The sequence below is a fragment of the Ovis canadensis genome, chromosome 2 (assembly GCF_042477335.2).
Source record: "Ovis canadensis isolate MfBH-ARS-UI-01 breed Bighorn chromosome 2, ARS-UI_OviCan_v2, whole genome shotgun sequence".
NCBI classification, from domain to species: domain Eukaryota; kingdom Metazoa; phylum Chordata; class Mammalia; order Artiodactyla; family Bovidae; genus Ovis; species Ovis canadensis.
The window spans coordinates 23,299,520-23,313,942 of NC_091246.1; the positions used below are offsets into that span (position 1 = coordinate 23,299,520).

General features: G+C 45.1%; 1 protein-coding gene and 1 long non-coding RNA gene across 8 annotated transcripts in view; one reads left to right on the top strand and one right to left on the bottom strand.

Annotated features, from left to right (window-relative positions):
- Positions 1-669: 669 nt before the first annotated feature.
- Positions 670-14,423, top strand: part of SPIN1 (spindlin 1) — an 82,105-nt gene continuing 68,351 nt past the window's right edge. Inside the window, exons 1-2 of one of the 7 annotated variants that reach the window (XM_069575578.1) lie at positions 670-770; positions 1,017-1,208. The gene's annotated coding sequence lies outside the window, so the exon portion shown is untranslated. Of the gene's footprint in view, positions 771-991; positions 1,209-1,823; positions 2,034-2,971; positions 4,364-4,721; positions 4,920-14,423 lie in introns of those variants that run through there. The other 6 variants (XM_069575577.1, XM_069575579.1, XM_069575576.1 and 3 more) reach the window with 6 other exon arrangements.
- LOC138433277 (uncharacterized) lies at positions 1,229-2,034 on the bottom strand. The gene is made up of 2 exons (XR_011254227.1): positions 1,702-2,034; positions 1,229-1,388 (listed from the first exon to the last, which is right to left on the bottom strand). It is a non-coding gene; the product is annotated as an uncharacterized lncRNA (long non-coding RNA).

Sequence of the window (14,423 nt, forward strand, 5' to 3'; positions counted from 1 at the left end):
GGACTGAGCAACTGAACAACAAATACCTTTCTTGTAGCAGAAATTACAGAGAGATCCTTATCACCAGAAACAAGGAAATCGGGCTGAAAAGCCTGTATAAACAAACCTTGTTAATGTTAAATTTACCATCCCAAGCCCAAATTTTGTTTACATTTTTCACTAATGAAGCATCCCAATCCTATTTGTCAACTCACAAGTTTATTTTTTGTCTAAAAAGTATAAAATCTGCCTGCTTTGGCCACCTCATAGATCCAATTTCTATGCGACCTATATGTGCATGCATTCAAATTTGTTTTTCTCCTGCTAATCTGTCAATTTTGTCATTAGTCCACCGCATAAGAACTCAAGAGGGAAATTTCTCCCTTTCCACTACTGTCTGGGTTATAAACATCTAACATTGTGGCAAGTTTATTTCCCAACGCTTTCTCATTGGTAAGTACAGTGACACACTTTTGTGTGTATCTGTATATCTAAATTGGTCCTCTAGTTGGCCTGTGAACTTGCAGTTCTTGCCAAGTGTGTCATCTGAGATGAGCACTTTGTTTCAACAGGCACGTATCACTCTTACTTGGAAGAAAAAGGTGCCAGCAAAATCCCACAGAGCAATGCTAAGCGACAATTGGGCTGCAGGTTACGGTGTAGAGAGCGCTTTCCAATAATACGCCTGTCATTTAACCCGACAACATTGGGGCAGGCGGTTTATTACGAAGCTTTTCGCATTCTAGGAACCACGTCCGCCCAGTGACTCTCTGGAGGACGCCCGGGTGGTGGTAGGGTTGGGGGAAGGGAGGGCACCGGGCAAGTGGGGGAGGGAAGTGCTGGGCGAGAGTTGAGGGGGTATGAGGACGAGGGGAGAGGTGAGCGCCAGTCTTGGGATTGAAGCAGGTAGAGCTCCAGGCTGGGGTGCGGGGTAGGGATTCAGACCCCGGGTACAGCCTGCGGGCATTGCACTCCGAAGGAGTCAGAACTGTTCCGGACTCTTCCTTCCTCTCCCCCTCTTCCTGCAAACAACCAAGCTGACACGCAAAGGGCGTTTTGAGTGAAACAGAAGGCAAACAAGTTCGCGAGTGACCCTGAGAGTGCCTGGCTCCTGTCTTCTGCGGAAAGCCGAGCGAGTTGGCAAGTCTGTGGAGGGGGCGGAATACGGGCAAGGACGGAGTGCGTTGTCAAGCGCTGCAAAGCTCGTCCTCCTCCGCCAGGTAGGGCAGGTGAGTGGGCGAGACCAGAATTTCGGCCGCGGTGGCGCAGTGCGGCGGTGGGGCCCGACTGGGAAGCCCTCAGCGCTGGGTGCTGCGTTTCCTCGGCCACTACAGCTCTGTCAGCGGATGGCCTTGTCACTGTATTCCGCTTCTTCCAAAGGGGCGGCGTATGCGACGCAGGTCGACTTGCTGCTTAAATTCAAGGACAGGGAGGATCAGTCAGTCGGTGAAAACCCTCCCACTGCGCGAAAACGAAACTTCTAAGGATGCCAGACTTCCGGCGCAACTCGCGCCGTCCCCGGCCCCCAGGCCTCTGGGCCCTTAATGCCGCCTCTCGGAGCGCGGCTGGGACCCAGCCAGACCCCGCCCCCAGGTGAGAGCCGCGCCCGGCCCCTCCTAGCTGCCAGGCCCCACCCCGGCGCCAGGCCCGGGTCCGCTGTGCTTGGCTACCAGGTGAGTGGTGCCAGGCCCCGCCCTGTTGCACCACCAGGCCCCGTCCCACCTCCAGGCCCTCCTTTATTCGGTCCCGCCCCGCCGCCAGGTGAGCAGCCTCTAGCCGGGTCCTGCCGCCAGGCCCCGCCCTCTGTCCTCTAGGGCCCGCCCTCCAGCTGGAACGCCTGCGCAATACGGCCCGTTGGGCCGGGGCCGGGTGGCGCTGCCGGTGCAGTCGGCGGGCGCAGTGCGCGTGCGCCGTGCGGTCGGGGGCGGGCGGCGGCGGCCGCGGAGCGGAGCGGGGGCGGGGCGGTGCCGTCTGGCTCGGTCGGGCCGGGGCGGGAGCGCGGCGCGGGACGGCAGGGCCCAAGGGCTGCGGACGGCGGCCTAGGAGGCCAGCAGGTGAGGCCTGTGCACCGCCGGGGAGCGGGCGCCGCAGCGGGACCGCGGGCGGGGCGCGTTGAGGGGCGGTGGCGCCCGGGGAGCAGCGGGCCGCGGCGCATTGTCCGGGCGGCGGGCGGCGCCTGTACAGCGCCCCCTGCCGGCCGGGCTTCGGGCGGGGGCCTCGGGCTCGGGCCGCGCGCCTTTGTTCGCCGCCCCCGCCAACATGGCCGCCGCCCCCGGCCCGGCCGGCCAGCCCCGCGCGCTTTGTTCGGGAGGCCTCGGCACTCGAGCGGGCGGGGGGCGCAGGGTGGCTGGGCCCGGGGAAGGGGGGCAATGCGGCGGGCGCTGGCGTGGGGGGGCGGGGCGGGTGAGTGTTGCATAACCCGGCCTGGGCGGGGGAGGAAGGAATGAGACCCTCGGGGCCTGAGGGGGCGGTGTAGGAGTCCCCTGGGGCGGGGGTGGGGGCTGGACCCCCGGGTGGTGGGAGGGGATGTAATGGGGGAGGGGAACGGCCCTCGGGGCTTGGGGAGGGGCTGGGGCGGAGGGTGGAAGGAGGTGGGGGTGGAAAGGAGGACCGGTCTCTGTAGCTAGAGGGGCGCTGGAACCTGACCACTGAAAGGGGAGGGGGTTCTCCGAGATCGGGACCCTCCGGAGGCCTGGCGTTGCTCTCCTACCCAGGGCTGTGTACCTACGACGGCGTAACCTCCCGGCTGGCTGCCCGGGGTTCTGCAGCAGTGGGCTTGGCGGAGAAGGTGGTTTTTCGGGGCTCTCGGTAACCCCCCCCCCATTTCCCCCGCCCCCTTGGCTGCCTGTCCACGCGCCCTGGGCAGCTCTGCGCGGGACTAGCCGACGGCGGGCGTTTCTGCACACGCACACTCAAACACACACACACTTTTCTTTTTCATCACGAGTGACCTTGAGCGCATTCCGCAAGCATTTGCTGAGATTAATCGCACGGCGCGGAAACTGCGCAGTGCCTACGGTTTGGCTCTGTTCGTCTTTCCTGTTGGGGATGCGTTGTCGACTTTACCGGGTTGAATTTTAGTGATGGCCTCAGCCATAATGCCACGAAATAGGCACCCCAAATCTGTTTACGCAGTTGCTTCACGCTTATTTGCTTTTTTTATGATTGGGTTGGGATTCCTGGTTTTGGAGAGGGTTTTCCATGCACGTTGAAGTAGCAAATACAGATGTGCTGTACGTCAGAAAGCAACCCTCAATACATTAAAGTGTTAAAGGATTGCGCTGTATAACATGACTTCTGCCAAAGACGACATACCTCCCCAAATGCGAATTCCTATATAACTTCTGTTGGAATTTTCTGGAAGGAACTCTGCGGTCTGAAGGGATTGATGAAGAGTACAGTAATTGCTTTCTACATACCTTTGTTAGGAAATGAAAACTAAACCTGTACTTGAGGGTGTGTATACCAGGACAGATTGAGTCTGTTAATGGTCTTAGAGGTTGTGAACTTTTAAGAGGCTGTGAAATTTCAGATGAGGGTCAAGTGAGATGAGGACGCTTCTGCCCTTCCCCCAATCCTTGGGTAAGAAGCAAATACCAAAAAATTGTAGCTAACAATTTACAGTACCTTTATTATCAGACTTGGTTTGTTGTTGAGCAGCTAAGTCGAGTCCCACTCTTTTTGTGACCTCGTGGACTAACCTACCAGGCCCCTGTGTTCATGGGATTTGACTTGATAATTGCATGTAAAGGTCGTTAAATGTTTGTCAGAAGATAGTAGGTGTGTGTTTCTTGTGAGAAAATAGAATTTCTTTGAGTAGCAAAATGGTTACTTCAGAATGCTGTGAAATGAATTAAGGAAAGAGATCTTCAGTCATGTCTGTGATTAACTTAGAGTTTTTATTTTATTTTTTTGAAGATTTTCGATGATCCCCAGTACTGTTTCTATATTTACTAGTTCAGAACCTAGCCATAATATTTACTTTGTTTTGGGTATATATATGAAGCAGCTTTTAAGGTGGTATTCTTTGTGACACTCATGCTAAGAAATGCTGCAGGAAAATCAAAGGAGTCCTTGGTCACCTTAGTTTGGGAAACTGTTCTGTTCTTTTCCTTTTCCCCCAGGGTAACAATTCACAGTATCCGGTTAGTGGTGCTGAGAAATAGTATCAACATTGTTTTCCATATTTCACCTTGTATAGTTTGTTGTTTTTAGTGTAATATCTAGCAACTCTCATGAAATCTAGGTAATGGTGAAATGTTGGTCATTGATGTCCTTACAGGTAATGGTACCACTCTCGTAAATCCTGGAGTGGAAGGTTGACGTGATTTTTGTTTGCCTGTGCATCCTGTGGGAAAGAGTACCTCAGATTTGACTCTTAACGGTATTGATATGATATAATTATGAGCTATTAATTTGAAATCTTAACTAGAAGAAATTTAATTATGCAGTGTTCTCTCTTCCCAATGACTTATCTGATTGTATACAGTTAAACTCCATTGGCTGTACTCCTTAATTGTTAGCATTTTTTCCTCTGGTATGTTAGAAACACATAAAAAGGATACTACTGTTCTGGAAGAATTATGGTGGATTATTGCAGACATTAAAAATAACAGTGTTGTTGGATATTTCTTTTGAATTAGCAGAATTCTAATTTGTTGAGAAAAATATATATCATGGAAATACTTGCTTATATTTATTAGATGCTTAATTGTGTTTTTTTCTTTCCTTTGAACAAAAAGAAATTGGAAATGGGGAATCCATTGTGAAAAAGATGTGAGCTCTGGAGTTGGACGTGGAGATCGAATGGCCTTCAACTCTGAAGAGTCTGGGTTGAAATCCAACCCCACTCCTTACTGGTCCAAAGCCACATACCTGATTGATCACATAGCCCTTCTAAGTGCTGTTCTTCAACTATAAACTGGGATGAAACCTATCATGTAAGGCTATTACAATAGTTAAATGAAACGGATGTGTAGAGTTCCCAGTACAGTTCCTGAAATGCAGCAGCTGGTGCCAGTCATTGTTGATTTCCTCCTTCTCCATGCTTTTGAACTTTGCTATAGTTATTAGCATTTTTTTTTTCAACAATAGGTTGCATAGTTGTGCTTCTGTTAAATTTTTAACTAAATCTTTATTGAGTGCTTATTTTTTGGCATGATACATGAAGATGTGTCCTTAGAGACTTTACAGCTTGGTAGGGAAGATACACAGGCATATGGACAGAAGGTGATGTTCCTGCAGGGTTAAGAATATAGGTTAGAGGAAAGCAGTCTAGATGAAGGAACAACAGGCAGAGTCATGAAGAATGTTAGACCATTACAATCAAAAGTTCTTCCATGTTATCTGTTACTTCCATGTGAGTGATTCCTACGGCTTCTGGATATCATAAGTTCCCTGTGGGTGTTGATCATACAACTGCTGACACCACTTAAGTTTGACATGATCAGTCTGTCTAGGCATGAATTTGGGGCCAGATTTTAAATAATTCAACATATCACATTAAGGTGGTTGCTGTTTTATTTGAAGGGTAGTGGTGGTGGGCAGGTGCGGGGAGCCATCGAAAGGCATTAAACCTTCTGAAAGATGGATTGAAGGAATCTACCAGTGTTCCAGCTCAAGTTTACAAGAGTCTAGCCTGTTGAATAAGGATAAAGTAATTTGAAGCAAAGGCAGTTTGTCTGGATACAGTAAAATGTTAAATGTGTTGACTTTTTTGGGGGTGGGTGGGTGATAGAAAAGGATCAATTCATCATAGGTATTGTTTTATCTATATGTTGAGGGAGTAAATAAAGAGACTAATGAAGTGTTTGAATACCACTTAAAATGTTTTTAGATTGTAGTAATAAAAGGCAGGACAAACTCGTTAAACGTAGATTATATTTGTTTGCTTATATTTGTTGTTCAGCTTGCTTATAGTTACATCCTTATAACTTAGGTTTACTATTTGGACCTGTCTGCAAATGATCTACATATTTATTTATAGATGGTCTATATAGTTACAGACATGTATGTCTATATGACCTCAGTTCAGTTCAGTCACTCAGTCATGTCTGACTCTTTGCGACCCCGTGAATCACAGCACGACAGGCCTCCTTGTCCATCACCAACTCCTGGAGTTCACTCAAACTCATGTCCATCGAGTTGGTGATGCCACCCAGCCATCTCATCCTCTGTTGTCCCCTTCTCCTCCTGCCTCCAGTCCCTCCAGCATCAGGGTCTTTTCCAATGAGTCAACTCTTCGCATGAGGTGGCCAGAGTATTGGAGTTCCAGCTTCAGCATCAGTCCTTCCAATGAAGACCCAGGGCTGATCTCCTTTAGGATGGACTGGCTGGATCTCCCTGCAGTCCAAGGGACTCTCAAGAGTCTTCTCCAACACCGCAGTTCAAAAGCATCAATTCTTCGACGCTCAGCTTTCTTCACCGTCCAACTTTCACATCCATACACGACCACTGGAAAAACCCTAGCCTTGACTAGACGGACCTTTGTTGGCAAAGTAATATCTCTGCTTTTCAATACGCTGTCTAGGTTGGTCATAACTTTCCTTCCAAGGAGTAAGCGTCTTTTAATTTCATAGCTGCAATCACCATCTGCAGTGATTTTGGAGCCCCCCAAAATAAAGTCTGACACTGTTTCTACTGTTTCCCCATCTATTTCCCATGAAGTGATGGGATCAGATGCCATGATCTTAGTTTTCTGAATGTTGAGCTTTGAGACAACTTTTTCGCTCTCCTCTTTCACTTTCATCAAGAGGCTTTTTAGTTCCTCTTCACTTTCTGCCATAATGGTGGTGTCATCTGCATATCTGCTGCTGCTGCTGCTAAGTCGCTTCAGTTGTGTCCAACTCTGTGCAACCCCATAGACGGCAGCCCACCAGGCTCCCCTGTCCCTGGGATTCTCTAGACAAGAACACTGGAGTGGGTTGCATTGCTTTCTCCAGTGCATTAAAGTGAAGTCACTCAGTCATTTCTGACTCTTTAGTGACCCCATGGACTGCAGCCCACCAGGCTCCTCTGTCCATGGGATTTTCCAGGCAAGAGTATTGGAGTGGGGTGCCATTGCCTTCTCCGGCATGTCTGAGGTCATTGATATTTCTTCTCCCGGCAGTCTTGATTCCAGTTTGTGCTTCTTCCAGCCCAGCGTTTCTTATGATGTACTCTGCATAGAAGTTAAATAAGCAGGGTGACAATATACAGCCTTGACATACTCCTTTTCCTATTTGGAACCAGTCTGTTGTTCCATGTCCAGTTCTAACTGTTGCTTCCTGATCTGCATATAGGTTTCTCAAGAGGCAGGTCAGGTGGTCTGGTATTCCCATCTCTTTCAGAATTTTCCAGTTTATTGTGATTCACAGTCAAAGGCTTTGGTATAGTCAGTAAAGCAGAAATAGATGTTTTTCTGGAACTCTCTTGCTTTTTCCATGATCCAGTGGATGTTGGCAATTTGATCTCTGGTTCCTCTGTCTTTTCTAAAACCAGCTTGAACATCTGGAAGTTCATGGTTCATGTATTGCTGAAGCCTGGCTTGGAGGATTTTAAGCATTACTTTACTAGCGTATGAGATGAGTACAGTTGTGCGGTAGTTTGAGCCTTCTTTGGCATTGCCTTTCTTTGGGATTGGAATGAAAACTGACCTTTTCCAGTCCTGTGGCCACTGCTGAGTTTTCCAAATGTGCTGGCATATTGAGTGCAGCACTTTGACAGCATCATCTTTCAGGATTTGAAATAGCTCCACTGGAATTCCATCACCTCCAGTAGCTTTGTTCGTAGTGATGCTTTCTAAGGCCCACTTGACTTCACATTCCAGGATGTCTGGCTCTAGGTGAGTGATCACACCATCATGATTATCTTGGTCATGAAGCTCTTTTTTGTACAGTTGTTCTGTTATATTCTTGCCACCTCTTCTTAATATCTTCTGCTTCTGTTAGGTCCATATCATTTCTGTCCTTTATCGAGCCCATCTTTGGATGAAATGTTCCCTTGGTATCGCTCATTTTCTTGAAGAGATCTCTAGTCTTTCCCATTCTGTTATCTTCCTCTATTATTTTGCATTGATCGCTGAGGAAGGCTTTCTTATCCCTTGCTGTTCTTTGGAACTCTGCATTCGGATGCTTATATCTTTCTTTTTCTCCTTTGGTTTTCGCTTCTCTTCTTTTCTCAGCTATTTGTAAGCCCTCCCCAGACAGCCATTTTGCTTTCTTGCATTTCTTTTCCGTGGAGATGGTCTTGATGCTTGTCTCCTGTACAGTGTCACGAACCTCCGTCCATAGTTCATCAGGCACTCTCTCTATCAGATCTAGTCCCTTAAATCTATTTCTCACTTCCACTGTATAGTCATAAGGGATTTGATTTAGGTCATGCCCGAATGGCCTACTGGTTTTCCCCACTTTCTTCAATTTAAGTCTGTATGACCTACTTATCCATATATTAACTAATCATATCTAAATTAATATTCCTAGCATGAGTTTTAGGTCTTGACACAAGGGTAAGAATGTTCTTTTCTCTGTGTACAGGGTTGATTTGTTACTGTGTACTTCCCTTTGCTTCCTCTCCTTTAGGATCCCTGTGGACCTGTGGAATTTTATGTATGCAGTGTGTCTTAATCAAGTGGTCATTGTTCTTTTTCCTCAGCTTGTCCTAGTTTGGTCACGGCTTGGTGCTTTCAAACTAGTTTTCTTCCCTTGGATGTGACCCTGTTAACCTTTGAACTGTTTCTTGCTCATGTTACAAGGTGTCTGAAACTCACTTTGTGCTTCTTCTGCCCAATATCTATCAACCAGTTCTTTTAGCTCTTTTTAATCAGGCAGTGGAGTTTAGATACCAAAATCTGGTGCTGTGTGTTCTTATTGCCATTGAGATGCCCTTGCTGTCATTGGACAGACTTGGGAAATACTAGTTTTGATTTTGTGTTGCTAATTCCAGTTCACATTTAACTTGATAGGGTTTTTTAATTTGAGTTTATCCTTCTCTAATGTTAAAAATTTGCATTCTTATCAACTTTAGTTACTTTCCTTTATCCTACAGTATAAGCATAGTAGTTCGAAAACTTTTTAACAGTAGAATGATTGTAGGTTTCTATTTTATTCTCTTTGTTTTAAAAATGTTTACATTCTGAATATAGAATTATTTGAAGACATTTTCTCTCTGATTTTGTAATCAATTTGATTATTAGTTTGGTTTATTTGAATGAAATCCCTAACATTTAAGGATTGCTTTAATGTTTTTCTAAACGTATTTTTTTCTGTGTGTAAAACATTTATACAGTTCCACAGTCAAATCTGCATTATAAAGGTGTGTTCACATTTTCCCTTCTTTTCCTGTCTCGAAAAGGTTCTCCTCCTCCATTTTAATTTCTGGCTTATTTTTCCACTTAGTTTTGCTATATAAGGAAACATTTTTTTTACCTGCTTTTCTTAAAAAAAAAAAAAAGTTTGTGTTTCCAAAAAGCTTGTATACACTGTTGTTTCTTCCTTTTTACTTAATATATTCTGGAGATCACTTCATATACACTTCTATATTCTTGGTAAGTACTCTTTTGTGCTTGTAGTTCATTTCCTAAATGTGTATATAATGTTTATACTCTGCTGCTGTTAAAAAATTATTGCAATGAATAACCTTGTTTGATACATTGTTTTGTATTTGATCAGATATAGTTTCAAGATAGTGAGATTGTTGGGTAAAAGGTAAATATGTCTATATTATAATTTGTTAGTGTCAGAAATTACCTGTTTAAAAAAAAGGCAAATCTAATTATATCACCGTTTGGGTAAAATTCTCAGTGGCTTCCCGTTGCTTTAAGGACAGAGCTTCATAGCGGCCTCAAGGGTGTGCATGATTTTCATCCTCTGGGCCTTGGCCCCACCTGCCCTGCCTCTCCCGTTGCACCAGCCACGCAGGTGCTTCTCATATCTCCGGTGCCCGTCGTCATCTCTGCCACTAGGGAGTGTGCCCTTGTTCTTTCCCTCTTCCTGGAATGCTTTTCTGTTCATATTTCAGTTCTTCTTAGTCTGTCTTCCTTGTCTCAAGCATCACTTTCTGATGAAAGCTGTTTTGATGAAAGTGTTTGTAAATTTTATAATAAAGGTAGAATAGAGAATCTCCATATATCCATCACTCACTTATAGTAACCATCAATTTTCTGAAGGTTTTGAAGTTTTTTGACTTTCGTCATGTCCTTATAGTAGAGATATTGCTGTCCTTCCAAGTGCTTATCAAAATTACAGGGTTACGTTTGTTCACATGATTTAACGAGGTTTTGTTTTCTCAAAAAGGCTGAGCTTCATGAAAGTAGAGATTCTTAATTGTTTTTGTCCACCAATGCTTTTCTGGTCCTTAGCTCAGTTCTTGGGTTCTGACAGCTCACACCTGCTGGGCCCTAGCTAGCATTGTCCAGAGGCAGATTGAGGCTGTACGGTTAAATGTGTGGTTTTCTCTCCAGGTGTCTGTCAGATAGTCTTATCCAGAGATCTCAGTTAATACAGTGTAGGAGCTGGCGATGCAGCTTGTGTGCCTCATGTTAGAGTTGTAGTCCATAGGACAAGAGTTTGAGAAAGAAAGGTGGAAGTGCCTTGGGGGAGAAAACAGACTGGAAGCCACAGCAAGACGGATGGAAAGCTGTGTCAGTTGTGTTACTTCTGACATTGGTTGTGTGGGCATCCAAAAGAGCTGGGCCTTTGTCTTGGAGCTGACCACACACACTTGGCCCAGGAGACAGAGACCCAGGGAGCCTGGGGGAAGGTAGAGTAGCTGTTGCAGCCTCTCATCAGTGAGGCAGATGGGGAGTTAGTGAGTGCAGATGTCCTGCCAGATGCCCTCCGTCTGCGGCATAGTGGTCTCTGTGGCCCACCCAGTCCTGAAACAAATAGAAGGGAAAGCCTGGGAATGCAGTTTAGCCTGGCCAAGTTAAAACATTACAAAGCAAAATGATGAGCTCAGGGTTTTAAATTCCCAGTGAGGGTTCCACATAAGGGACCTGAAAGCTTCTGTGACTGCCCTAATACTGCAAATTGAATTCCCTGTTAGTAGGTGAGAACTTGGATTGATTAGGAGTGGAATCCTGAAAATTGGATTAGAGACACATGGTCAGTTTCTGATTTGGCTGGAGATCTTGAACACCTAAATTCTGTTGGGCTACCTTTGCTACTAGAAACAGCCTTTTCATCCCCTGTCTGAACTTAATCTCTGTCTGAAAAACCTGCATTTGGCTTCACCTAGAATCCTCCCAGAAGGCCCCAAAGGATGAGGTGCCAGGTGTGATTCATGAAGAGGTAGACCTACCCTCCAAAAGAGTTTGCCTGGGGAATAATTGTGGGAATGGATGTTAAGGGTGTGAGATGATGGTGGAGGGAATGTAAAGTTGGGTTAGGCCAAATTTATTGATGTGGACAGGACACTGAACTGGGATCTGTAAATGCTGTGGTGACAATTCCATCTTGGGCTGGAAGGTCTGTTAAATGTTCTTTTTTATTTAGAATTAATCATTGGGTTATAATAGGTAATTTTTGGTGACCCTGGTATTTTTGTATAATCTTAAAAAGTTTTTCTTTAAATGGACTCAGTTCAATTCAGTTGCTCAGTTGTGTCCGACTCTGCGAGCTCATGGACTGTAGCACACCAGGCCTCCGTGTCCATCACTGACTCCGGGAGTTTACTCAAACTCATGTCCACTGAGTCGGTGATGCCATCCAACCGTCTCACCCTCTGTTATCCCCTTCTCCTCCCGCTTTCAACCTTTCCCAGCATCAGGGTCTTTTCAAATGAGTCAGTTCTTCACATCAGGTGGCCAAAGTATTGGCATTTCAGCTTCAACATCAGTCCTTCCAATGAGTATTCAGGACTGATTTCCATTAGGATGGACTGGTTGGATCTTCTTGCAGTCCAAGGGACTCTGAAGAGTCTTCAACACCACAGTTCAAAAGCATCAATTCTTCGTTGCTCAGCTTTCTTTATAGTCCCAACTGTCACATCCATACATGACAACTGGAAAAACCTTAGCTTTGACTAGATGGACCTTTGTTGGCAAAGTAATGTCTCTGCTTTTCAATATGCTGTCTAGGTTGGTCATAACTTTTCTTCCATGGAGTAAGCGTCTTTTAATTTCATGGCTGCAGTCACCATCAGCAGTGATTTTGAAATCCCCCAAAATAAAGTCTGCCACTGTTTCTCTGTTTGCCATGAAGTGATGGGACTGGATGCCATGATCTTAGTTTTCTGAATGTTGAGCTTTAAGCCAACTTTTTCACTCTCCACTTTGACTTTAATCAAGAGGCTCTTTAGTTCTTCTTTACTTTCTGCCATAAGGGTGGTGTCATGTGCATATCTGAGGTTATTGATATTTCTCCCGGCAATCTTGATTCCACCTTGTGCTTCCTCTAGCCCAGCGTTTCTCATGATGTACTCTGCATAAAAGTTAAATAAGCAGGGTGACAGTATACAGCCTTGACGTACTCCTTTTCCTATTTGGAAGCAGTCTGTTGTTCCATGCCCATTTCTAGCTGTTGCTTCCTGACCTGCATGCAGATTTTTCAAGAGGCAGGTCAGGTGGTCTGGTATTCCCATCTCTTGAAGAATTTTCCACAGTTTATTGTGATTCACCCAGTCAAAGGCTTTGGCATAGTCAGTAAAGCAGAAATAGATGTTTATCTGAAACTCTTTGTTTTTCAGTGATCCAGTGGATGTTGGCAATTTGATCTCTGGTTCCTCTGCCTTTTTTAAAACCAACTTGAACATCTGGAATTTCACGGTTCATGCTGGACTGTAGAAGCCTGGCTTGGAGAATTTTGAGCATTACTTTACTAGCGTGTGAGATGAGTGCAATTGTGGGGTAGTTTGAGCATTCTTTGGCCTTGCCTTTCTAAAGTACTGGAATGAAAACTGGCCTTTTCCAGTCCTGGGACCACTGCTGAGTTTTCCAAATTTGCAGGCTTATTGATTGCAGCACTTTCACAGCATCATCTTTTAGGATTTGAAATAGCTCAACTGGAATTCCATCACCTCCACTAGCTTTGTTCATAGTGATGCTTCCTAAGGCCCACTTGACTTCATATTCCAGGATGCCTGGCTCTAGGTGAGTGATTACACGATCGTGATTATCTGGGTCGTGAAGATCTTTTTCGTACAGTTCTGTATATTATTGTCACCTCTTCTTAATATCTTCTGCTTCTGTTAGGTCCATGCCACTTCTGTCCTTTATTTGAATCCATCTTTGCAGGACATGTTCCCTTGGTATCTAATTTTCCTGAAGAGATCTCTAGTCTTTCCCATTCTGTTGTTTTCCTCTATTTCTTTGCATTGATCACTGAGGAAGGCTTTATTATCTCTCCTTGCTATTCTTTGGAACTCTGCATTCAAATGGATATATCGGTCCCTTTCTCTTTTGCTTTTTGCTTCTCTTCTTTTCACAGCTATTTGTAAGGCCTCCTCAGACAGCCATTTTGCCATTTTGCATTTCTTTTCCATGGGGATGGTCTTGATCCCTGCAGTGCCACAAACCTCTGTCCATAGTTCATCAGGCACTCTATCAGATCTAATCTCATGAATCTTTTAAATGGAATCAGTAAGAGATAAAAGCAATCTTACGTGCTTTCTCTTCATAATTACTCTTCACCACAAGTTTTAGCCCATAAAGTAGTGTTCACTTAAAATGCATTACCTTTAAATAAATAAATAATTTACATAACTGTGGGACTATAATTTGGTAGAATTTTTTGGAAAGTGGTTTCACTGAAATATAAATTGTTTATGCTCTGTTCTCATTTTTTAATTGGAGTATAGTTGCTTTACAACTTTCTGTAGTTCCTGCTATAGAAAAGCGTGCATCAGCTGTAAGTATGCATGTATCCCTTCTCTCCTGAGCCTCCCTCCCACCCACTGCGTCCCACCCGTCTAGGTCATTGCCGAGCTCCAAGTCGAGCTTCCTGTGCTCTGTGGCAGCCTCTCAGTAGCTAGCTGTCGTACAGATGGTAGTGTGTATATGTCAGCGTGACTCTCTCAGTCCACCCCCCACCCACCCAAAGTCCATCCTCTACATCTGCATTTTTGTTCCTGTTCTGCAATTTGGTTCCTCAGTACCATTTTTCTAGATTCGATGTATATTCCATGTATATATGATGTTTGTTTTTCTAACTTCCCTCTGCTGTATGACAGATTCTGTGTTCATCCACATACTACAAATGACCCAATTTTGATCCTTTCTATGGCTGCTGAGTAATATTCCATTGTAAATATGCACCACATCTTTATTTATTCATCTGTCAACGGACATCTAAGTTACTTCCACATCCTTGCTGTTGTAAACAGTGCTGCTGTGAATATTGGGGTACATGTGGCCTTTTGAATTATGGTTTTCTCAGGGAGTATGCTCAGTAGTGGGATTGCTGAGTCATGTATGGTAGTTTTGAGAGTAGCATTGATGTCTACTCAGATGGATACTAAGGTGAAGGTAA